At 46.0% G+C, this 26246-nt stretch overlaps 1 protein-coding gene across 9 annotated transcripts in view; it reads right to left on the minus strand.

Annotated features, from left to right (window-relative positions):
* Window positions 1-26246, minus strand: part of LOC119168190 (sphingosine-1-phosphate phosphatase 2) — a 325637-nt gene that overhangs the window by 256281 nt on the left and 43110 nt on the right. The gene's annotated exons all lie outside the window — the stretch shown is intronic.

The following is a 26246-nucleotide window of genomic DNA, read 5'->3' on the forward strand; positions in this document are numbered from 1 at the left end:
AGCAGCCCCGTTGGAAGCAGTGTGATGTGGAGGCTGCAGCATGTGACAAATGCAATTCCTGTTCAGGAAGTCAGCATATTGGCTGCTGGTGAATGCTGGCCCATTGTCTGACACAATGATGTCTGGCAACACATGTTGAGAAAAGACGGTCTCGAAGACAGAGATTGTGGCCTCTGTAGATGGTGACGGAACAGGCTGAACTTCTACTCATTTCGAAAAAGCATCCAGCATCACCAAGAAGTAGGGTCCCATGAATGACCCTCCAAAATCAACATGGATCATGGACCAGGGGTTGTCAGGAAATGGCCAGGGCATAATTGGTATCCCTCGGGAACTCTTATCATGTGCTTGGCGAACAGGGCAGCTCCGCACCTGGTTCGTCATGTCATTATCGATTCCAGGCCACCACACCAGACCTGGCAACCTTATTTGATTTCTCAATACCGGGGTGACTAGCATGCATCAGCTTAAGGACTTGGGTTTGCAGGGACTAGAGAACAATGACACGGACTCCCCACAAGAGGCATCTTTCATGCAGACTCAATTTGTTAGCCTTTGTAGTATAATTCCCCCAATCTCCACCTACCGGAAGAGGACTCTCAGTCAGGACAGCCTCAGCCACATGTGACAACATAGGATCTCTTTCCGTATCATGTCTATAGACTTCAGGTGACAGGACATCAGGGTATGCTTGTTCTAACATAAATAAATTGGCAGGCGTTGAGTCATGAACCTCAATTGCAGGATGAGGTAGCTGACTGAGACTATCAGCACGGCCTAGTATACTGCTTGGCTTGTAGACTAGCTTGAATATAGCCTGAATTCCCACCTGAGGACTCTTGGTGATGCCCGACTTGGCACCCCATCGACTTGAAGCGAAAAGTCCTAGCAATGGTGGTCTGTTACAGCAGTGAACGGCCTTCCCCACTGGACCTGATGGAATTTGTAGACACCAAAAACCAAAGCAAGGCCTTCCTTATGAGTCTGACTGTAGTTTCGCTCAGCAGCAAGCATAGTGCCTGGAGCAAAAGCAACAGGTTTTTCGATTCTATCAGCTTCGGTCTGGGCAAAGATCGCACCTACACCATACGGTGACGCATCGCAACTGAATATTTTTTTTTTTTTTTTTACATTTCACCTACATCGCCGTAAGTCATTACGTAGGGGACGTACACATAATAATTTCACTACATAGTTTAATTCGAAACAATAGATACAACAAATACAACAGCACTCAAGATACTTCAAGAGAAAAAAAAAAACCACACGAATATTGGTGAGCGAGAACGTCGCAGTCGTGCATTTGTAAACACACACACGCTTCGAGACAACAAAACCTTCTTAGTGGCAGTGATATTGTAGGCGTTGTTACAAGGAAGAAAAAAAGGATTCATTATCAGTTTCATTGACGAGATCATCCGGTAGACGGTTCCATTCCTGTATTGTTTTTACGAAAAAAGAACTACCGAAAGAGTGGGTTTTGTAGTGGTATTCTAATATTTTTCATGAATGGTCTTGACGATTAGAAACATATATTGGTTTCTCGGAACAGTAGCTGGCAAGGACAGGTGTGTTTGACAAAAGCCTTTTACTTGTGATGAATGCTTTTTGTTGCTCTTTTTCCCAGCTCCAACTTTCCCCTTCAAGAAGTAGCTGATGCAATGGACCCAGTCTGGTTGAGATGTTTGGCAAAAACCGTCTGTAGAAATTAAGCAGGCCAAAATAGCTTTGAAGCTCCTTCACATCCTGTGGCTCTGGTAATGGCCTCAACATTTTTGGGGTCAGACTTTAGACCTTGCTTGCATATGATATGGCCCAAGTACTCCACCTCAGGAGCAAAGAAAACGCACTTCTCCAGCTTCAACCTAAGGCCCACTACCTGAAGTTTCTGCTAGACAGTTTATGAGGCGGTGATTGCTAAGACGCGTCTGGTTTTTAGATTGCGCGGGGTCTAGCATGTAGCGCAACAGATGCCAAGCACGGGTTGTGGGGAGATTTCCGCAGAGATTTTCACAAAACTGAGCCCAGTTAGCTTTGCGAAGGGTTGTGCTGTGCTTTTCTATTTGCACTTGAAGCTATGAGAGTTTGATTTTTAGTTTCCGGTTGTGCTTTGGAGTTTTCTACCTTTGCGTAATGTTATTATGAGCTTTCAAGAGATGGGCGAGCTTACTGTCGATAACGGGGATTTTAGGGGTTGTATCTAGCGTTTAGGTATTCTGGGGAATGTCTTACTGTAATTGCCTGGAGTCAAAGTCGAAGGGGGGCCTGTGTTTGCCGCGATTGCCTGAATTTGTGGAGCTGGTCCCACTTAACTCGCCTAACGGTAAATTTGCGCCAAGGTTGTTGATAATTCACCGCAATTTGAATTAGGTGGTGGTCACTGCTCAATGTGACTTGCGTTCTTTCCCACTGCAAATCCCTGATATTTCTGCCAAGCGCGAGGTCTAAACTAGTATCAGCTAGGACAATATTACCAATCCGAGTAGGCAAGCTGAAATCATTAAAAGTGGTCAAATGGAGCATCAACACTTCACTGCATGGGACTGTGTCCCTGTGGTTAGTGCGCCGATGGCCCCAGTCCACGCGAGCGCAATTAAAGTCACCCATGATGAATGAGTAGGGGATTTATTGCTGCCAATTGTGCATCGGACATTGCTGCTAATCGTGCGGAGGAGGAAGTAACTGAACAGACTGTTGTGGAAGAAGATAACAGTTAAGAACAAAAAGGGGGGATCGTGCAGGGTTAGGAGGTAAAGGTTCAATGAAAGTGTGAGTGATAGGGGAACCTGTGGTGTAGTATAGTGACGTGGTGGTGTTTGTGAAGTGTGGTGGCACCGTGGTGTTATTTAAAACGTGCTCGGAGGCGATGGCAGCAGTGCTTCTCGATTGAGCGGCGGAAAGACGATGACGTTGGCGCGAAACGTCACGCATGAAACTGCGGCCCGCCAAAAGGAAGAGAAAGTTTGGGCGAAACGTTGAGCTGCTAATGCACGAAAGAGAAGAAGAGGAAGACCAGTCGGGGGCAGATCGAGATCGAGCTGGCTGGAGGGTGTCGCGCAACTGCGGTGTCGGGTTCGGGACCCGACCACGTGAAGTCAGGCAAGGCCAGGATGCTCCAGCTGCCCACGGTGTACTTGGAGGTATGCGGCCTTCCCGAGTTCCGGCCGTGACAGTTCAAAGTCACGTCCCAGGTGTTCGTTCCGGCCGTGACTGTTCAAGGTCATGTCCCAGGTGTTCGTTCCGGCCGTGACTGTTCAAGGTCATGTCCCAGGTGTCCGGGCTTCGACTCCAATCTCGAACCACCCGTGGAGGATGGAACCTTGCACTGGGTGATCATCTCTTCAACACGAGCCAGCATCGGCAAGCGGCTGCAGTTCTTGCTAAGGCAAGGGCTACCTCGTCTTCCGCCAAACGTCGCCGTGCTGGTCAGCGCATGACTCCACCTGCTGAGACATCGCCAGCGTCCGCCGCCTCAACCCACCAAGCCACCGCCACCATCAACGCCACCGGTGACTTGATTTTCATAAGCATTATAGCTGGACAACTTACACATGTTTTAGTTTGTCTGCTTAGACTCGGTGTTTGTACATCACAACTTCATTTTTGTTTGTTAATTAGGCTTAAAGTTTCTACTTTTCTTTTCACACCTTAAACGGCTTCGTCATTTCTTAGCTCCGAGGCTTTTCCTCCGAGCAACAATTTATTAAACCGTAAACCTGCATCACAAAACCGATATCAATGCTGCACGTAGGGTAAGGAGTTACCGATGTATGTTATTAGGCGAGGAACATTTGTTGAGTCTGATGGAATAACAGTATAGCCTGGCAGTTGCCTGCAAACATTCCCATCTTGAATTGCAATAATATCTGGTGGTAACAAAGAATTGATAATAATTTGCTGCAGAGGGTCAGGTTTTCGCCGAAAGCCCCTGCAGTTCTATCGGAAAATTCGTGACGAATCACGGCCTGTAGAAGGAGCCATTTTGTAATGCGGAAGGGCGATGCAGGGGTTCTGGAAGTGGGGTTGTGGGAGGAGAGGCTGCTGAGAGCCCAGGTGTAAGATGAGCTAATCGCTCTTCTACTTCGGTCATGATGCTCGAGAGGACATTATGCCCAATACAGGTAACGGTAGCTTCTATCATTATTTGACATTGTGCAGTGATTTGCGCCGTAATGCTCTCTGTGAACCTGGCTTCTAACGTTTTTGCGAGATACTGAAATTTCGCTTCCAAGTCTATGGGTTCGGCTGGGCTCTCATCGGGCCTCCTTTTTTTTTTTCTCAGGAGGCTGGTGAGATGTGGTGGGCAAAGATTGAGGCGGTGAAATTGGAAGGAGAGTTGGGGTGGAAGTAGAGAAGACTGCCCTGAGCTGCTTTACCTCTTCCCGCAGAGCCTGCAGTTTTGTGTCCCGGAAGGTCGTGCCACTGGCTCAGACGGCCCTGGACGACCACGCAGGCGTAGATGGGTCGGTGTTGCCGAGTGGGGGAAAGTCTTCTTTGGTAGAGAACGTTGTCTTCTAAGGTGGTCGGCTGCGTCGTTTTGTGGCAGGATTTCTTGCCTTGCACGATCCAGTGCCTGTGAGGTACTGGCCCCCACAAAGAATGCAGCTTGGGATACAGAAGGGAACATCTTGCCGGTCATGCTTGTCTCTGCATCGTAGGCAGAGGCCACTCTTGGGGTTGGGGCACAGTATCTGTGGCCCGGTCGGCAACAGTTTGTGCAAGCATCTGGGCTTCCCTCATACTGGGTGATATCAACTGCTGATATAATCAAGGCAAGTTCAAGGCGAGTCCTCCTTTTGGTCAGAAAACGACTGTTATGGTGCCGGAAGGGAGGAAAGAAAGTTGTTTACGTGACAGCGCGACCACCTGTGCCACCCGCAGTTGTTCTTGCTGAGCGTGGTAGCTCGGCTTGAAAGACGCAGGGGCAGCGTCGGCTGGAGCGCCGACAGGAGACGTGTTAGGCTTAGGGGAAACCGAGAACGAATGAGAGGGTGGAACTTGCGTTTGTGGGCTTGGCTGTTCACCTCTGTACGCACGGATTATAGGAGTCCATTCGCTGAGTTGATGCACTGCTGGGTCGCTGTCTTCGCCTTCCGTTTGCACATCCATAGCTGTTGCGTCTGTATGCTGCCGGTGACAGGGCTGCCTCTCTGCGTCGGGAGCGCATTCAGTAGGGTTTTCGAGCACGGCTGAAGGCTACTATATTTTGCAATTTCGCTAGTTGAGCGACATGCATTCGTTGCACGCTTAATTTCTCATATTATGCAAGTGAGCAACTTTATTCAGTTGCCAGTCTCGGCGCAAGATATGCGCTAGGTGGTTGCAGTGGAAGGGAGGATGACAGAGGCCAGTGTTATGTAAATTTCAAGTTGGGCGTCCGTCCTATATATAAAAAAAAAGTGCTGAACTTTTTTTTGTTGTTGTCACACTCACTCACCACAGTGGTGTTGTGGTTAAAGCACTCAGCTGCTGACCTGCGTGTCGCGGGTTCGAATCCCGGCTGTGGCGGCAGCATTTTTGATGGAAGCATACAAGCGCGAGGCCCGTGTGCTGATATTTATGAGCACGTTAAAGAACCCCAGGTGATCGAAATTCTTGGAGCCCTTTCCTACGGCATCTCTCATAATCATATGGTGTTTTTGGGATTTTAAACCCCAAAAGTTATTATTAACTTGAATGTTTCAAATGGGCCTACATTCCCTGAATGTAGCGTCCTGACATTGTGCATGTCAGGACGCTACATTTTGGACATTCTACTACCACTAAGAATATCCAAAATAAGTTTCTGGCAGTGTAAAAAAACAATTCTTGCACAATCCATCCCACCGGCTCTGAAAAAACATTTGACTTTTTCTACATGATTATTATGGGCAGTAACAGCGCACAAACTCACGGTATGAAGAGACACAAACAAGTGCTTGTTTGTGTTTCTTCTCTTCGTCCCATGAGTTTGTGCGCTGTTACTGCCCATATAGTATCACCAACTAGCCCAACTATCAATCCTGCTACATGATCATGCATAAGTTGAGCATAGCGAGAAAAAGTTCAACACAGTGAAAAACAAAAAACTATCAGCAGCTATCTGACAGTGACGACTGTTTGCACGTCTTAACAGCGTTTAACTGAAACGCCATGTTTTATTCGTGACTTCTGATTTTAGAAGAGCTTTCATAGATACTTGCAGTGCATGCAACGACTCTTGCTTACACGTGTAAGGCTGCACTTAGAAGAAAATCCGAGCCAGCAAAAGACTCACACTTTCCAACTGTTTTCCGTCTTATACTGCAGCCAGCAGATAAAATCAGACAATGTGCACTGTTCAGTGCCAACTGTGTCTCATCTGGTGAGGCAACATCACGTTTTCGCTGCAGCTTGCCCCTTAGAAAAATAGAGCAACTCAATGTTCCAACTTCCTGACCGGCCTTAACAAAGTGCTTGATTGGGCTGGTTGGTGCTGCATTGTCTTTGTCCACCTGACCGGCCTGCTCAAACTTCACCATTTTCAGCAGCGGTAGGCGACTTAACTCGGCACTTTAGAATTCGCAAAGGCCAAAAGTGATGGTCCCTGGTTTGGTGGGAAACGATAGTTTGTTCCAACTTGTGTTAGGAAGCCTGATGTTGCAGCACACGTATTCCGCACTATCTTCACTCTGCAACTCCACCTCTGTCATGTCAGTGTTTATGGCTGCGGTAAATCCAGATTCTGCTTGAAACTGTTGTTCTAATAGTTGTTCACTTGCTTCAAGTTGCTGCTGCTTTGCAGTCGTCCTAGTTTTTTTAGTAGGGGGCTCACCTTGTTCACACAGGTTTCTCTCCTTTCTTCTAGTTGGCGTTTTTTTCGTGAAGCATTTTGGCACATGCGAGAATATTGTAGAAACAGCGTCCTCTGTTAGCAGCGGCCGATCACGTGGAATTTCAACTGCATCACCATTGATGACATAACGATAAGTTCTCTGTATAAACGTCGCCTCAAAGTGCCGTTCACAAGCAACGCAATCGTTGGTTAGTTCCTTATCACCCCGTTTTTTATTACAGGCCCAAATCTCCCGTCGAAGTGGGTCCTTAGGAGCTCGAAACGGCAACACACCTTCGGACATGACTTGTACCCACTTTTGCAACCAGGCACAAAGCACGTATCTGCTTTTGCTGGCATGGTAAAAGTCTGCCGCTACCCGGAATCCTTCACATGGTGCGCGGACAGGAGTCAGACAAACACAGTTGAACGTCCAGATTCCCACAAAACTTACACGTGTGGCAGCTTGCACACAGTGTCAATACACGGAGCTGGCTGCCGCAGTGAGGATCCCGAGCGCTCCCGACAAGGGCTGCGCTTTTAGCGGCGTAAAAAAATGTCATTCCAGTTTTGCGTGCCCCTCTCCCATGGCTCGCATATGGCGTCCGTCACACTGCCCCGTCTAGCCACCATAACTGCGCTAATAAGCGCACGCGCGAACTGGCGGAAACCAGCGGCAGAGAGCAGCAAACACGCAGCGTGTCATCTGCTAGAAAACTGTTTGCTCGGCTGCCTCAGAACAACAACTAAACTAAACGTATACATCTATACTCATAGTGAAATACGACATAAAGACATTGTACCGCTTTTTTTACACATATGCGAAACACTGTTACAAATATTTAGACAAAGCAGACGAAAAATTTTGCTGAAAAGGAATGGCAGAGCAGACGTACGCTTGTTTTCCACGCCTGGACGCCTGAAAGGCAGTGTTGACCTGACATTTTTGTGTTACACCTTTCGTTTAAAATATCTTGAATGGACTTACTTATGCTTGAAGGGACCATATATCTTCGTATGTGCATGTAAAGACACAGGGTAACCGGACAGAGGGCAATGAAGTGTTTTGTTCCCGGCTGTAAGTCGGGTTATGGCAAAGAGTGGGAGACGATTCCGCTCTTCGCGGCCCCATCTGATTCGCTGCTACTGCATCAGTGGCATCAAAGAGTACCCGTGTGTATGCGACCCCTGAAATCAAAGGATGAAATATGGGCTCAAGAATTCAAGAAGTACCTCGTGTTTGATAGGTACTTCAGCGAAATCAAAGGAAACGTTTTACTAGACGTAAAAAAGCGCCTCGACTTCAAGAGGGAGCAATTCGTTCCCTCTTTAGGATAAGCATGGCTCAACTCAATGACGCTGATTATCAGGAGGAACCTACAGACACCAGTGCAGAAGAGCGAGAGGACATCAATTTGTCTACAACAGTATACAGAGTGGGCGTCTTTCTTTGACCACATAATGAAAATTCTCAGCCTTTCCTACGAGAGGACTCCTTCAGTTGGTCGCCTGGCAAGGATCTAAGAAAAGACAATAGCTTGAATGCGCCTTCCAACGAACAATGTGCGACAGAAAGCAGTGCAAGCAGCTCTACTGCTATAAGCGACAACAGAGACTCTCTGTGCCTAGGTCGAAGCTCACTCTTTGCAATGTTATCTCATGTATTAAGTCTATGTATATATTATGTTAATGTACGTTGTGTGGCATTATATAATTCTGTGTGGTCCCCATTAGGCATTTGGCTTGTTGTCAGGCATTTTGCCTGTTTCAAATAAAAGAAGTAAAATGATACATTCGGTTTATTTCTTCTATTAACATTGATCGCCAAACTGCAATAGTCACGCTTTTTACAGGAACGAATTGGAAGCAGACATAAGGCATGCTTGGAGCAGATGACAAAACGGATAAGTAAGCAGACCCATGAACACGGCCAAGCGCACATCCGTGCCATTGGCAACGACGGACGGATCCCCCGGCCGCCACTCTGCTCGAGGGCGCCGCCTTTCCACCACCGCTTTCCTACATTTGTAGCACCACCTGGCAGACGAACCACAAAGCATGAAGTGGCGTTGCAAGATGTGTCCCTTCCAGATGAGCAGAGTCGGCGCTCTTCTCTTGTCTTACTCCATGGCCAAGCCCTTAACCACATAGAACATTCTGTGCGTGTGAGAAATTCTTCGCTCATCTCTATGTGTCGCAGACTGGCGGGGCGGTTCTGACTAGCTAAGCACATACAAGCTCTTCTTTCGATATTCGTATACATTGGTTCAGTCGCAACAAAAGAGTAGCAAGATAACCATGTATTTGCAGTATTGATACATTCGATACAAGGGAAAAGTATTTCACTGCTGCGATACAAGTACGTTTTTCAAATGTATCTCGATACAGGAACTCAAGGTATCTCTGAGATACTACTGAATTGCGATACAGCCCATCCCTGTACTACAAATCTTGTCAAGGGTACAAACGACCACCCCAGTCATCCAGTGTAGTCAGACAGTAGCAGTTTCACTCTGTTATAACCAGTTTTACAACTTTGCACAAAAGAATAATTCTTATGCTGAGGTTTTCCTATCTAACTCAGCATTACCACAACCAAAAATACCACGCACAAGCAACTACAATCTTCAGCCCCAGCTGTCAAACACACGTTGCTGGGTCAAGGCTTCAGGAGAAAGGCACAGTAGCGCCACCACACCACCCACAAAGATTTCCGTGTGTTTCGCCTCGCTGCCGCTCCTACCTTTTGCTCTTTGCTCATCCCACTACTAAACCCATGTAGGAAGGAAAGGTAATAGAGGGCATGCCCAGCCGGCGTGCTACGTGAAAAGTGTGGCGGAAATGACATCATGGCAGCCATATTCACTGGGCACAATGGCAGCATTGTTATGGTTACGTGTTGTGCAGTGGAGCTGGTCTAGCAGTGAGCGGCCGCAGTTGGCGGCAGCATGTGTGCCTCCCCAGGTCTCGTGCTAAGCTGTGGCGGACAATATCCGTGCTCTACGCCGCGTTATTGGTTACGCAGTGTTCTCCTGGCAGTTAATGTACTTTTAGCAATGTTTACAAATCCTTTTGTTCATCACGGGGTTTCAACAGTGCATAAAACAAGTGCATATATATGTGTCACGCGGCGGATGACGCGGATAAGCAATTAATGTTCAGTGAAGTTGCGTTGGCCACCATGACGAAGCGGAATGAGGACGAACGCCTTGCAGGTCAGCGACGTTTGGGCAGTGCTCCTGCTTGTGACAAGTGGACGACGCTGTTGAGCCCAGCAAGACGATGAGGACCATATGCACATACGTAGTTTCGTGTTGCGTGTGTACAGTGACAACATGCATGGTCATATTAAAACACCTTTTCTGTTCCCCTTCATATACTCTCCCCCAGCATTGCATGTAATCTCAACGTAACAGCAACCACGTTCAAGTGTCACTTGCACCGTGCTCAAAGTCACCACGGTCGCAGAATGCTGACGCAGGTGAGTTTAACGCAGAACACGGACAGATTGGCTGGACGCTACGTCGTCCATGTGGCGGAATCCAACCGTAGAAGGCACACGACCGATCGTGTTATCTGTACAGTTGCTGAGTTAATGACGTGAAATGAAGTGTCAAGCGCTACGTCCAGACGTAACGCTAGAAGCCGTTAAAGTTACGTCCAGACGTAAGAATAAAACATGTTAGACTTACGTCCAGCGTGACAACAATACAAAACCGGCTGGTTAAACTCACCCAAACCGATTGGCAGCAGTGCATGGTGTAGTGGGGTGACGCAGCTTGAGCAAGCCGGAGAGGTCGTTGGTTCAAACCTCTCGATATACAGTCGAGCCCGACTATATCGAACCCGTTTATATCAAATTATCCCGTATATCGAACAATTCCTAAACACGGTAAGTTCACATTGAGAATATATAGGAAAAGTTACTGTTTTATCGAACGAAAACAGACAACAACTGATATATCAAACTCCATGTGCCTCAAAAGTGCCCCAGCAAGTTGGCTTTCCCTCGCGGTGGCGGGAAAAACTGCCGGCGCCACCCTAGAAAAAGTTGGTTAGACCTGGTTGTGCGCGGGCAACCCCCCCCCCCCCCCCCCCCAAGAAATGATCCTGGCCCGCTCGCAGCGCTTACAGCCAATCAGAGGCCGTCGTGCTTTCTCCGAGGCGCGGAGGCAGTAGAAGTGAGTGCCACTTTTTCTTTCTTTATGCTTGTGTGCCTGCTGCTGCCGATTCAGCGTGGTCTGTGGTGTTGCCTGTTGGTGCTCTGTGAACTGTATTGGCGCGCTGTCATCATGGCTTGCGCAAAGAGGCAAAATTTGCCGTTCGTCGCGAAACTTGAAATCATCAATCGGGTTGAGCGCGGTGAAAAAAAGTCCGACGTCACCGCCGCGTACAAAATTCCATGGAGCACCTTGAGTACTATTCTGAAGAACAAGGCAGACACAAGGGCCAAGTCGGACAAAAGGCCAGGTGCCCGTGGTGCCTGACGTGTGCGCGCTGCTGTGTATGGAGATGTTGAAGCGGCCGTTTACAAGTGGTTTGTCGACGTTCGGTCACGAAACATTCCAGGGTCCGGCCCTATGATCGAGCAGAAAGCCAAGAACCTTGCTTTTCTGCTTGGCAGGAATGATTTTCAAGGCGGTTCAGGCCGGCTTCAGCTGTTCAAGAAACGGCACGACATCGTTGGCAAAGCTGTTACAGGTGAAAGCAGAGCGGCGGACCTGGACAGCAAAGAAAAATGGCTCGAGAAAAACTGGTGAGATATCGCAGCAAGATATAGAGTCCAAGATACCTTCAATGCGGATGAAACTGCTCTATTATGACAAATGTTGCCAAACAAGACACTTGCGTGTCGTGGCGACAAGACAAGCGACGGCAAGGCAAACAAAGCTCGTGTGTCCGTGCTGTTGCAGCTAATTTAGACGAATCGAAAAAGCTTCGACTTCTGGTTATCCGGAAAAGCACGGCACCGCGGTGTTTTCGAAACGCGCTGTCGCTTCCAGTTACCTACCGAGCAAACTCAAAAGCGTAGATGACCGGGGAGCTTTTTTAGCAGATGGCTATCGTCGTGGAATGATAATTTGGTAGGCAAAAGTCGCAAGGTGTGCCTGCTCGTGGACAACTGTTCATCGCACCACTGCAGTGCCACTTTCAGCAACATCGAGCTGCGTTTTTTGCCCCCTAACACTACGTCTGTACTGCAACCACTGGATCAAGGCGTTATCGCACAATGAAAGCCGGCTATCGGAAGCACCTGGTGGAGAGGCTGCTGCAGAAGCTTTGTGTCGGCAGGAAGCTTAAGATCGACTTGCTTGGAGCTATTTCTATGTTGAGTAGACCGTGGGCATATGTCAAGAAGGAGACGATCCAGAACTGCTCTAGGCATGCCGGCTTCTGCATGCCTGATGATGACACCCCAAATGCTGACCGCACTGAAGACACCGCAGGTGTTTCCGCCGAAGTTTGGAACGAGCTGGCAGAGTTCCCGGGTGCTATCGACAGATCGACATTCGACAAGTTCGTCAGTGCGGACGATGAAGTCCCCATCATGGGCCAATTACAGGATGAGGGTTACATTGCAGACGTCGTGCCGACCACGAGCCAAAGCCACAGCAATATGGAAATCCACGATGGCCCATTGCCTACATCCTCCGAAGTGATTAGTGCACTTGCGTTGGTCCAGCGCTATAGCTTGAATGTGGAAGGTAGCGGCCCCAGCTGCTCCGACTTCTTGGACAACGTGGAGGCGTGCATGCTGTCGCCGGCCGCGAAGTCGTTGACACAAAAAAAATTCGGGACTATTTTGTTCCACAGTAGGGCACGCAAGTAAGCCACCATATTAATAAACTACTTTTCTTCTAGTTTGTTATGTGCCTTTGTGTCAAAACCTACACCGGGCCTATATCGAACTATGCCATATATCGAACTAACGAACGTTTTCTGGCGAGTTCACTATACCTGGGGTCGACTGTATTTTATAATTTTTTTGCGCAAGTATTTTTTTAACAGTAAAGCACTAATGTTCCAAGGGCGCTGCTTATATATGTATAAATTTATGTATATATATTTTTTTCCTTAAAAAAGATAGCCGCGGCAGACGCGCAATACCGCGTTGCTACAGCACCGTACAGTTCTGCTGTAGCAAGCGCACCGCAGAGCGAGATTATCCCAGTGACACACGAGGAAACCTCAAATTCAAGGGCATATTGTGAACCACACGACGGACGTAACCTTAGCAGCTAATCATCGTTACAGCTGGACATAACTTTCACCTTTCGCAAAAGCTACGTCTAGACGAAACGATAGAAGCCGTTAAAGTTACGTCCAGACGTAAAAATAAGACATGTCCGAGTTACGTCCAGCGTGACAACAATACAAAACTGGCTGGTTAAACTCTCCGAAACTGATTGGCAGCAGTGGGGTGGTTGGCCAACGCAGCTAAACACAGTAAGCTGAGGGATCATTGGTTCCAACCCTTCAATATATTTGTTTTGTTTTTTTGCGGAAGTATTTTTTTAACAGTGAAGCAATGATGTTTCAAGGATGCCACTTATATATGTATATTTATCTATATTTTTTTCTTAAAGAAAATAGCCTTCGCGGACGCGGGAAACTGCGTTGCTACAGCGCCGTACAGTTCTGCTGTAGCAAGCGCACCGCAAAGCGAGATTATCCCAGTGACACACGAGGAAACCTCCGAGACTGCCAAGTGATTATCAAACTCAAGGGCATATTGTGAACCACACGACGGACGTAACCTTAGCAGCTAATCATCGTTACGGCTGGACGTAACTTACACTTTTCGCAAAAGTGAACGTTTCAGAGATGTAGTGCATGTCGAGACGAGGAGGAGAAAACAGCTGTTGCTGAAAGACATGATACTGTTTTGTAAAGGGCTTCACCAATAGTCCTAGATAATGGTGGAGAATTTTTTTAAAGCACTGGGGTTTAGTGACAGTGCAGGCGAAATAGACATTAAGAAGATAGAAATAACGAAGACGAGGTTAATTGATAGGTGGCTACAATGAAGGCACGAGTGAAATTTAATCCTTTACTGCCCAGTGCTAGTATTAGCTAGTACTTAATGTATTCCGGCTAACCAGCATAAGCCGCTGCCCGATATAACGGGTACAGCCTTATCCATCTATCCATTAGAAACCATCTCGTGAAGTGTTGGCATTTTCGAAATCTTTGTGATGCCAAAGCTTGAACGAGCGCCTTTTAGTGCGCAACACACACAGGCACACACACATGCACACACACAAGCACGCTCCAGTCCCGCCTTTCAGTAGAGGTACACGGATTCATGCAAATTGAAAAGCCGAGTGTTAAAGTTTCATGGAAATTCAACTAATTACAGGGAAATGCTTTTTTTTTCTTCTGTGGCCACTACAGCAAATGAATACTTGATTGTTTCAGTTGTGCAACACAATTTACATACAACCTAAACATGCACAAACACAACAAAAATGATCGTGCACTGTGAGAAACACTACTGTCACCGAAGGCCAGTACCCCATTAATTAACAGCACTTCTCAGTCACGTAATAGGAACGTTAGGCTGGCTTCGTACATCAATGTGACAATGAAGGGCCCATATACCCTTACTGGGCTGTACTCAAAGCGCTTTATTTAAGAACAATCGGCTCAAACCACGCAGAGCGAAGCGACGAAGCCTACTTAATATATTTAGATACGCGCCACCGACCGCGTCGCGCTTACTTCGCCCTCGACGCCGCGATGGTGCTGTCACCTGTAGCCTAATATCACGGCTACAGGCTGCTACAAGTGGCAATACGCGACAAGTCAGCTGCGCGGGCCAACGTTTAGAGATACTTCAACGGAACACCTTTATAGATAGTGCATCGGCGTGGGCTACGCCATTAAAGCTAGGCGAATGAGGTGTTCGGACGACCAAATATTTACATGTCGCGACGCGGGACAGCTGTAACTACTGTCACCGTATGGGCGTAACCCTAGTGAAGGTTTGATACATCAGCACGGACACGCAAACCGTACTTGCGTCCAGTTCGAGAGTGGCTGTTTACCACTAACCGCGGTGTGGGCAGGGTTCCATCATGCTTGCTTCACTTGTTGACCGCTTCAAGGAAGCTAACAAGAAAAGGCAGTACCCGATACGGTAGAGTGGCACCGGCAAAGTCTTCCAAACCTTCGTCAGCTGGTCTGTCTCAACAGAGCCCGGCACAATAAACGACCGAGCTTTTAATACACAAGTGATTCCCGTAAATCGGTGAATTTGAGCTTATGACCACTTAATTCGGCGAGCGGCAGTGGCAAACATTACCGTAGCAGATGCAAATGTCACCGTGGGAGCGTGGACGTAACACAAGCAGTGGCTATAGTTATGTCTGAATGTAGCGCTACCGTTGACTATAGTTACGGCTGGACGTAAAAATAGTGCTGGCTATAGTTACGTCTGGACGTAACAATAGCGCTGGCTATAGTTACCTCTGGACGTAATGATTGTGGTGGCTATAGTTACGTCTGAACATAACGATTGCGGTGCTAACAGTTACGTCTGGCCACAGCCGACGTGAAAACACTGGCCGCTGTCAGTGCATCTAGCGCGGGTTTTCTTGTACTCGCTTCGTTGTCGGTGAGCTGTTACTTTCTGTAAATAGTTGGACGAAATGACTTCGCCGAAAGTGTCGCGCTGGCCAAGAGTGTTGAGCCCCGTTTCATTAGTTTCGGATCGTCACGACACGCGCACTGCGCAGCCCACGTGCTTTCCGAGCCGGAGAGAGGGTCGTGCCTTCTGGTTTATATTTGGATGTAAACAAGAGAGGAGAATTTGCCCAGTCAATATGGCCAACTTCTGGCTTCATCCCGGCTTCACAACAAGTGATATCAGGGCCTATCCTACCATTCCTTCCTCCGTGACTAAAGCCCTCAAAAAGAACTAAAGTAGCGCCATTCGTGTCAATGTGTAGGCTCCTCTCCCCTCGCATGCGTAGCAGACAGTAAAGGACGCTAGTTGAGGGGCTGCATGGCTCCTGGCTGCAAGGCTGCAAAAATAGACGTGTGCTCATCGTTCCGCTAAAACTAATTTGGGCGCTGTAGTTCTAGGAGATGCACCAAAAGAGTGATTGAAAAAGAAAAAATATGAAAAGCAACAGTAAATACGGGGACGTGACATGTATACAGTCGAGACCCGATGTAACGAATCCCCGCGAGTACGAAATCGTCGTGGCAACGGAATATTTCCAGATCTCCGGCGAACGTTCATAGAAGCCGATGTATTACGAATCTCGTGGCAACAAAATGTTTTTGGACAGCGATCCCACACTAACAAATTTTCTACTACGGTGCGGGCTTTATTTTACCCTCCCGCCAAAGGTCAACTGTCGAAAATATTCTCGTATGCGTTTTATGCGCACTCAAAATTTGTAAATGTCTGCTTGTGGCGCGCTGGCGTGGGTACCACCATTATTGTTTACTTAAGGGGGGACGCGGCTTTAAAATCACGAAAAATGGCAAAAAAGATCGATTTTTCAAAAATCAAGTTTTCAGTTTCTGGAACCCTTTTTCTATCTGATTTCAAAATATCTACACTGAACACCACGCATAAGTGCTTCGGAAAATTTATTTCACCCACCTAGGTAGCGAAAATTATGGCTTCGCAATGGCGGGGCCGGGAGGCGACATTACATTCCAGCAGCGCTGCAGACAGTGACTGCAGCGCCACGGCGAGTCATGGCGCGAACTAATACGAGTGGCCGCGCCTTAGGTGCTTTTTTGATGATCGCGCGCTGCCAAGGCACCCAAATCGTGCGATAATCCCTAGGCGCTTTAGTCCCTAGCGGTGCGCCGACGTCGACTGTCAGCGCTTCCTCTAGTTTGGTCGAGGTTAATTTTGATGTTGTGCGGCGGTGTGTATGGATTGCGGTATTATTCTTTGTCAATATGGTGATGTAGCAGTGATTCTCGGCCGACTGATCCTTCAGAGAAAGGAGATCCAGCGCCGTGGGTGTTTCGTGCAAGCGGTAGCGTTAAATAACCAAGATCCCACGTCGATGTGATATGTTCAAGGGCTGGCTGTCTTGTGTGTGCTGTGTGGTGGTTCGTTTGACAAATTTAGTTCCCTGCACATTTAATGATACCTTAGTGTTGGCTGGTTCATGCCAGCCGTAGCGTTGAAATACACCTGCGTAAGCGTGATCATGTTTGTGCAGACATACTTCCGAATGAGATTTAGGGTCTGACACACTGTATGTACTACAACACCACTGTCCCACGGGTTCTTGTTTGCTATGTCGTACCCTTTTATATCGCAGTTAGATGACGGCTGCACCGTATTTGATCCGATTAGTTTGGGCAGTTAGCGGTGACTAATGCTTGTGTCACTCGAATACATTTGATCAAGATCGACAGGTCTGTCGCTGCTGCGCCGGACCGAGTTTGGCGCAGACGCCTTAGCTGATTGCAATCAAGTGTGCCCGTGTTACACCGGTATTATCGCACGTGCGAATGCTCCAACCCTTTCTGTACGCTCTTGTGGTCTCCAGCTTCTTGACTGCTGGTTGTGTCAGTAGACGAGCATGCAAGAAAAACAGTTTATTACATATACAAAGCTATCCTATCAAAATTATGCAGAAAAGATGCATCATACTGGGTAGCTAGTTCTGTAATAATGGGATGTCCGTAAATAAGCACATGAACCCTGAAGGACTAAAACCTGGACCAGTTGGTGACAGTATATACTTTAACATATTTTAACACAGCGCACGGCTATGCGGGCACAAGAGCGATTTGTCCGTTCTCTAGTGTCCGTGTAGTCCTGCCCTGTGTTACAATACATGATGTGCCCGTGCGTCACGCAGCGCCGATTCGTCACTTCTGAAATGCGCCAGCGACATGCCTGGGTACCTACTGACTCTGTGGCCCACTGCTGCCGTGTTGTTTCCTCGTGCATGCGCCCATTCAGTTTTGCCTAATGATGCAAGTTCAAGCAATTATCAGCTGCTGCTGAGGCAAGTTGATATAACAGTCCACGAAGAGCGAGCAGAGCGTCAGGGTGTTCTCTTTGCCGAAAGTTATTACCTGAAATTGAGAACGCACATTGCGATTTTCCAAAAAGCACAGGCATGTTTGATTGGCACAGATTAACAAAAACGACTTGAAGAACCGGTGATGTTTGCGTCTTGAGGTGTAACTTCATTATGGGTAAGTGCTATATCTAAGCACGTACCTGCAAACAGAGATAGGTACTGTATATACGAACTTGTCCGGGACTACTGCGTGCACAATCAGCGTGTCAGGGAGGCGGTTAAAATTGTGAAGGCTATCGCGAGAATTCCGGTATTGCATTCAAACAAACTGTGAATTTGGATGGGAAACGCTATTCATTCACTCACGATTTGAAGTATAGCTGATCAGTTCGAGTTGGGGGGTCAGGTTTTTTAAAAATTGGTCGATTGATTCCTTAAAACGGTCTGCATCATTTTAAGAGACAATACTGTATGTTAGCACACAACAACAAAAGTAATATACAAGGTAAAAAATGAGTCAACATTATGAAAAAAAGTGACCGGCATCAGCACGGCACATACCACGCAAAGTCTCTACCTTGCATAATATATTCCTTGGTTGGTTCCACAAATTCAAAGACACTTAACATCAGCAATGTTTAAAACACTCGGGGAGCCGTACTGCCACTTTGGTGGTGTGGGCCGTAGCAATATATTAAAATTGTTATTATTAATATATCTGCTGTACACTTGCCTAGCTCTGCACGATGACTCGTTTTCAATGGGAGCTGTGCGCTTCGCTCATCCTCTTTTAAAATTGAGGCTCGAGATACTTTGAGCTTTCACTTGTTCTTAGACCACAAAATTGGTAGTGAAAGCGAGATAATGGGCCCTCGTAGATCGTGGCAGGCAGCCGGTGTACGCGGTGGCTGGTATACGAGTCACACGTTTTGATTTTGCGGTCTTGTATCGAGTGAACAAGCGAGGCCTGCCTGACCCGATGAGCTGGTTAAAGCAAGACAACGAAAAACCGCACGGCTTCTCTTCAAACATCGCGCACAGCAACAGATGACGAGCCCTCAAGAAACCGCGCTGCAGCCCGCTAACTGCTGTAGGTACCCAGCGAGGTACCTGGGCATGGCGAAGATGATGACATCGGCGGAAGTGACATCACATGAACACTATGTATACGTTCAAGCATACGTTCACTATGTATACGTTCTGTGTATGTGTTCGGTCTTGCTAAATCAAGTATCACTAGAAAAATTGAAGGACATTTCATTCTTTAAGAAGTAAAATGTCATTTTGGGTCTTATTACTAGTTTTTCTGCGTGTTATTTTTTAATCAAAAGGATGTGATACTTACTGCACTATCAGATTAGCACATTTGTCCCCGCTTAGTAGTCAGTGCACCATACAAGCTTTTGGTCTTCGTTGGTGCGTGTGTGCACTATTAAATAGCATAAAGTTACATATCTCAGCTTCTCTATATTATAAATATCTTCATTTCTAGGGACAGGCACAATGATAAAGTAATATGCTTATTGTATTGAGCGAAAGTTCTCAAAATATTGTTGAGCCTTGTAAAAGACAAGTCCACTTGTCATAACGTCGTCTCCAGCACCCACCCCCCGTCTACAAAATTTTCTTGGCTCCCCAATGTGTAAGTTTTACTAATAAATTCTAATAAAGCACTATATAGCAAAACTGTCTCACGAAGTCTCTAATCTAACGAAGAATTTCCAGTCACCAGCAAATATCTGTAGAATGTAACATCTTCAGACCAATTTAAAGTTTTTTTTAAAGCGGCTATGTAAAAAAGCAGTGATCTTTTTTTATAATTTTGCTGCAACAGATTTGAGTATGCGCTCTGACACTACCACATTGAAGCATTTATGTGCCCTCGCTTTACTTTTATGAAGCTGCATGCCGTAAGCCTGTGCAAAAGAACAATGAATGCAGCCTTTGGCAGTGCTCTTACGTTCCAGATGGTGGCAGAGGTGACGGTGGTTGATTGATTGATATGTGGGGTTTAACGTCCCAAAACCACCATATGATTATGAGAGACGCCGTAGTGGAAGGCTCCGGAAATTTCGACCACCTGGAGTTCTTTAACGTGTACCCAAATCTGAGCACACGGGCCTACAACATTTCCGCTTCCATCGGAAATGCAGCCGCCGCAGCCGGGATTCGAACCCGCGACCTGCGGGTCAGTAGCCGAGTACCTTAGCCACTAGATCACCGCGGCGGGGCGGTGACGGTGGTTGCTTTTGTTATTTCATGGCTTATGTGACAGAAGGCACTGGTCACTGCTAGCCTTTTTCTAGCTTGGAATGCTCGCACAATCACTGCATTCATTCCCCTTGTCATTGCATATCGGTAACTTGTCATAGCCACATGTCTCCCTGGTCGGCATCACCCAAACGTGGTGTCCCTCTTCTATTTCAAATTTGCCCCTACGTATTTTTAAGACGCTATGTCAGGCTAGAAGTACTCTTTACTATTCAATTCGGCACATGTTCTTCTAGAAGCCACAAAGATATGGCTGCTCTAAATGACAAAGTAATGAGAAAAGGGGTCTAGGGGAGCTCAAAGTTTCGACAGTTTATTCATCATATCCTGCATAAAAAATTATAGGCGCACGTAGTAAGCTAGGCTCACATTGAGAGCATACTAACGAATCACAATCTGTGAACTTGTTCTCTACCTACTAGAAAGACAAAGTATCACTGATACCTAATGAACCTTGTGATTTTAAACAGAATGCATCCATGTATTCTCGAGTAGTTGTGTCCCTGCTTCTGCCAATAATCCAAATCTTATCCAAGTACAGCTCACATTTATGAGAATCGCAATGCGTCAGCAAATGTGCCCCATCTTTATCTTTTAATGAAAGCTCATGTTTCTGTGCATGCTCATTCACGCATATTTTTGCCCGGCCAATGTTCATCTTTTGCCGTAGGATAGTGGCAATTCATAAACGACCACGTTGACACATTTTGTGTATGATTGGTGTGCCTCTTACTGTACCCACCTTTGTTGCTTCCATCAGATAGTATACATGAGAAAGCTGAGATGATTTTTCGTGGCGCAGACGAAAAAATCCGCACGCCATCTCTGTTTGCGACCATTTTTAAGTCCTGTGCAGCTCGGTGCATACACGGTACAACCTCAGGTCTTGCTGTTCTGCGCTCTTGCTCTACCCCAGTACCGTGGTGTTTTCTCTTGATAGTCTAGTGGAGCAACTCAGCTACAGCGTTAAGGAGCATGTGAAGAAAACGAACCACAGACAACCTATCCAATTGGTTTAGAATAGTCTTCTGCATAGTGTGTGAGCACGACCCTGCACATGCATACTCTGGGCATGGTTCAGCTATGGCCCTTTTCATAGTTTTGGAATGCGTCAACTCATATGTAAGCAATTTTTCAGCACACCTAGACAAAAAATTCAACAGCCGTGACGACTCTGCAAGGTAATGCGCTAAGCTAAAAACTGCAAGAAGCCACAAGCCTTAAACTCATGTGTAAACACCAATCCTTTTTCAGTCTGTGAAAGCCTGATAGAACATTGTTAACAATGCGCTAATATGTGACGGTGGTTAGTTGCTTTAAAACAATAAAACATTATCGTCATACGTAAGAACTTTCAAAGCCTCCCACTAATTAAAATGTTAGTGGAACGTAACAAAAGCAGTTACGGTCAAACATAAGATTTTGCACAATACAGGAACAACATACGAGCTACCTTTAACATAAAACTTGAGAAGGGCCATAAAAGCTTGTACTGCCATGCCCGCGACATTCCTGAAGGCAACCACACCCCTCTCGTCTGTGGAACTTCGTAAGTAGAAAAACAATTCACCGTGCAGGACAGAATAGAATAAGTCCTCAACATCTACCAAGAACAAGTACCCATCGAAGGATTCTTTGAAGAAAGTTGATGATGCACGGGAAATTCCCAGTTTAAAATGGGTCTCTCATGACAACCAAGTCTAGCCACTTAATTAAAAACTGACTAATCATGTTCTGGCAGATACCTCAATCACTCACAATTGTCCTGAATGAAACACCCAGCTTACGCGTCTTGACCATAAAAAACTTAGAAAGGGTGTTCTTTTTGCTAGCTGCAGTATGCAATAGACTCTGCTAGTTGTGCAAGTTCCAAGTCCTTAGTCAGAGCCACTGCCTTGCTTTTCAAAACTCTTGCTTCGATGACATTTAACTTGACGAAGTTCATGTAGATTGTCTTGCCTTGAAGTTACACAAATCTACATCCATTACTACGGAGTCACTACTTTTATCCACTTGAAATGGGCACAAATTGTTGCACTTGAAGAATGACAACACCCACCAACGTATCCTCGTGACGAAGAGGGTTTTCCTCCTGTTCTTGCTAGAGCTTAGACATTGTCTTGTAAGCCATAGTCCCTAACTGCCACTTCGACTTTTGCCACAACTCGTCGGTGCAATGCCAGTAATTAGTGAGCCAGCAACAGAGGTTTGTGGCTAAATTTTGGGCCTTTGTTGAGTACATAGCATACACTTTCTGTAATGTGAACATTTCCCAGCCCAGTGAGGCCTTTCCAGGTCGTGCGAACAGGCTTCTTCAGTGTAAAACAGCGGGCATGCCTAATCTTCAGGTTCCAGTTTGCCTCAGTGATGTGGGCTGCTGAACGCTTGGCATTGCGAAACTTCTTCAGTGCCAGTCACTCCAGGTCCAAACTGAAGCAAAGTGCACGAAGCAGGTAAGAAAGCACACCTGCTGCCACAAATTATGATATCACATACTTTTGTAGCATGACCAAATGAAGGTGGGACTTCCCCACAAACAGCACTCACTTCTTGTAGAACATGACCTTTCCGGGAAGTCATGCCTTCATTTGGTTGTGTTATCAAATATGTAAAATTTTAAAATCTGAATTGTGCTGGCAGGTGCGCTTATTTTTTTACCTCCTTCATGCAATGTGCTTTAGTTTGGAACTGGAGTGGTTGGTGCTAAAGAAGTTTTGCAATGCCAACCGTATCATACTTGACCAAGCACAATAACAAGTGCCAGGTCAGGCATGTGTCGAAACGGGTCATCTCTCAGAATTCATGTGCTGAAAGCGCCCTGAGGAATCATGCATCTATGGTTAAACAGGCACACCTTTCAACATGGTCACTCTTCTGCAAAGCAGCCCCGCATGTCTATTAGGTCACGCGTGCTCCTGGGTACACCACGTCAGAGCCCACAACTTCAGCAAGGTACCATGGATTAAGCCTGGCTGCAAATGCACTATACAGAGTTGGGGACATGGCTGTACATGGTTCTGCTAAATGTTCCAGATATGTTTCAACGTTGCTAGAAACATGTCGAAAAGCAGATGGTAGTACAACTACAATATGTAAGCAGTAGCACTGCGATGTGAGTTGAATAACCTGTTGGAATTGAAACCAACCTGCGATGTGCAACAGCTCGATAACACATGCTCTTCTTGTATATCAGCCTTTTTTTATGTCCAATGCTATACAAAGGCTTCCCCCAGCTACCTACAATTTTCCCAACCCTGTGCAAGCTTATTCGATCTTATGCGTGCAAATCCCATCTAGCCTTCTGCCTTTCTCAGCTATTTTTCCCACCTTTTTGTAGCCACACAATCTCTCTAACTGGTCACTTGTCTCTCCCTCACATTGCTTGACCTTCCCAAATCCACCTTTTTTTTTTTTCTTATGTCAGCTAGAATGTAATTTAGCCCTGTTTGTTCTCTATCGAGCTCTGCTTTTTTAATATCTCTATGTTACGCGAAACATTTCCTGTTTCTATTTTGCATAGTTCTTGGTCTGTTCTGGACATTTTTCTTCTTTTTTTTTACTATCATTCAAGTTTTTGCACCCTATGTTAGTACTCGTAGCATACAGTAGTTGAACACTTTCTGCTTCAGCGACAGTTGTAAATTGCCTTTTATGATTTGGGAATGTCTGCCATTAAAGCTTTAGCCCATCCACGTTGTTTGGTGAATTTCCTTTTTATGAGTAGTGTGTCCTGTGAATATCTGACTTAAATACATATTTATTGTAAGGATTCTAGTGTGCCGTTGCGAACTCTCGCTCTCTTGTTTTTTCCCTTGCAACAACTTAGGCTTACGTTGGCTCGTTGGCACTGCGTCTGTTTTCCGTGAGGCTGTTTTCTGTTTTCCGTGACTGTGACTGAAGTGCTGAGAATGCGTGCGACTGTGGCTCTGCTCCATTTTCAGAGGAGCCTTGCAATTTCCCTGCAAGTTATAATAATAATAATATTATTATTAACAATAAAAATGGCATTTTTGGGTGCCTTGAAGTTCCGCATTCAATTTTCACGGGCTTACTGATGATGATGACTATGGTATTCAAGCATGTGAAGAGATTACTTTCGTGAAACATTTAAAATGACAGAATAAAAACGAAAACGTATTAAGCACTAATCGCTGGTCAGCGCTGCTGTGTCTGAGGTGGTAGCTGCGTTGAATTTTGCTTGCAACAACTTAGGCTTACGTCGGCTCGTTGGCACTATGGCGGCTTCCGGTTTTGTCGTTGAACCAGCGCGAAGTTCAAGCTGCGTGTTTATTTGCGGCAAGCACTCTTCCTCGCGATAAATCTACTCGTCAGTGACGACAGCGATGAACACAAATGTTCACAGGTTCATAGTGCACCTCGTGTCAAGGACTGGTAAGCTGTCAACCTCTAACTAATATCCGGGTGAACACGCTTTTGCACCATTAATTTCGTGGCAGTGGTGGTAATACCGCTCTGTGTTAATGTACCACAATTCGAAAACGTTTTCGCTGCGCAAGATGCTCCGTTTTTACAGCAGCCTGATGAGATTATTGTCAAGGCTAATACAGATCTTGACAATAAGAATAAGACTTTCATTGTTTACCGTACTTCCGCCGTACGAGTTGCGTTTTTCTTTTGTTGCGATACGTGTAACCATGATGTACATTTATTTTGTGTGTAATTTAAACACGTTGCTGCTTTTAGGATCACGTGTTGCTCTTCTGCTGTGCCCGATCTACAGTGGGAGCGTTTCAAACAGGTAAAATCGGCTGCGCTGACACTGAGTGACGAGCGAGTCAGCTGCTCAGTGCTGAATAACAAATTATGATGATACGTCACATTTGGCCCACTTTTCGAATTAATATGCTATTTGAATTAATGAACCACTGAAAATAAACTGCAGATTAGCGTCGGTGGGGGGGGGGGGGGGTATTGTTTTTCACCTTGAATGAACTCTTCATCGGTTAGCCAGTACTCATGCCTCCGGCACTTGACATGCTGGTAATAAAATAAAAAGACACAATTACTAAATATCCTAATTTCGGTGCTGCAGTGTAAGAACATCATTCTTTTTGCTTCTTTCATATTTTCAGTCTTAGTATAATACGTACTAGTCTGTAGACGCAAGATGACAGAAAATAAACAAAAGATGGCAGGAAATAAACAAAGAAAAGCAATCGTTTCACTAACTCAGTCAAATGATTGCTCTTAAGAAAACAAGACAATGGGTGCATTGAAAATCTATCAAAATACTGACAAAATGAGCTATTACTAATATGAATTATACAAGGCAGTACCAAATTTATTATTTTTTTAAAATCAGAAGTGTCATGTTATGAAACCAAAAACACAAAAGTTGTGAGGAAGACAAGCTTAAAGAGATGAAACATTTGTGAACACGAGTTGTCGCTAGAGCCATCGTCTCAACATGCCGACTTCTTGAAGGCTGCAAATGCCGACCTATCTGAATTGTGTAGGGCAGATTTATCAAGATGAAGGGAATGTGGGATACACTGGTGCTAACAATCAGCAAATGACCACAAACATTTCAAATATGTTGTACCAACAAGGCCTAAATTCATCCCTTGCCTACCTTAGTGCATTTTGTATATTCTTCATACCCTCTCCTCCAACTTAAACAAAGCAGGGAAGGCCACATGCGAAAACAGGGAGATGAAAACGAAGAGTCGGCATGCTGAATTGGGTGAGGTAAAAGCCAATCCCCCAAAACAGGTTGTGCCAGTGTAAAAGGGGCAATCAATCAAAAGCCCGTGAAACAGAAAGAAATTAGGGGCAGGAGGGAGCAAGTGTTTTGCATGGATGGGTAGAAAAGGAGAAGACATTTTGCTGAATTATCTTTGCCTCGAGGAACACCACCTGACTATGGGGATAATTAGCCTTACAAATTCCTTGAAGAATGGCTTATTTTTTATAGGTTTTCATTGTGTATGTGCCATGTCAAATTGGTTCAAGTGACCCCTTAGAAACATTTATACTTGTTGGCTGGTATGTATTGAACTTGTGAATAAGGTGAGGCAATTTTTCTTTTTCAAAAAGCTGGTTACTGTATTTAAGATTGTTGAAGATATGTCCCGCCACTATAAATTGCTGCACCATTGCTTCCAGTCATTTGCCATGCTTTTTGGTGCCTATTTAATGAAACGTTAACAGGT

Source organism: Rhipicephalus microplus, unplaced genomic scaffold, assembly GCF_043290135.1.
Source record: "Rhipicephalus microplus isolate Deutch F79 unplaced genomic scaffold, USDA_Rmic scaffold_12, whole genome shotgun sequence".
Lineage (NCBI taxonomy): Eukaryota > Metazoa > Arthropoda > Arachnida > Ixodida > Ixodidae > Rhipicephalus > Rhipicephalus microplus.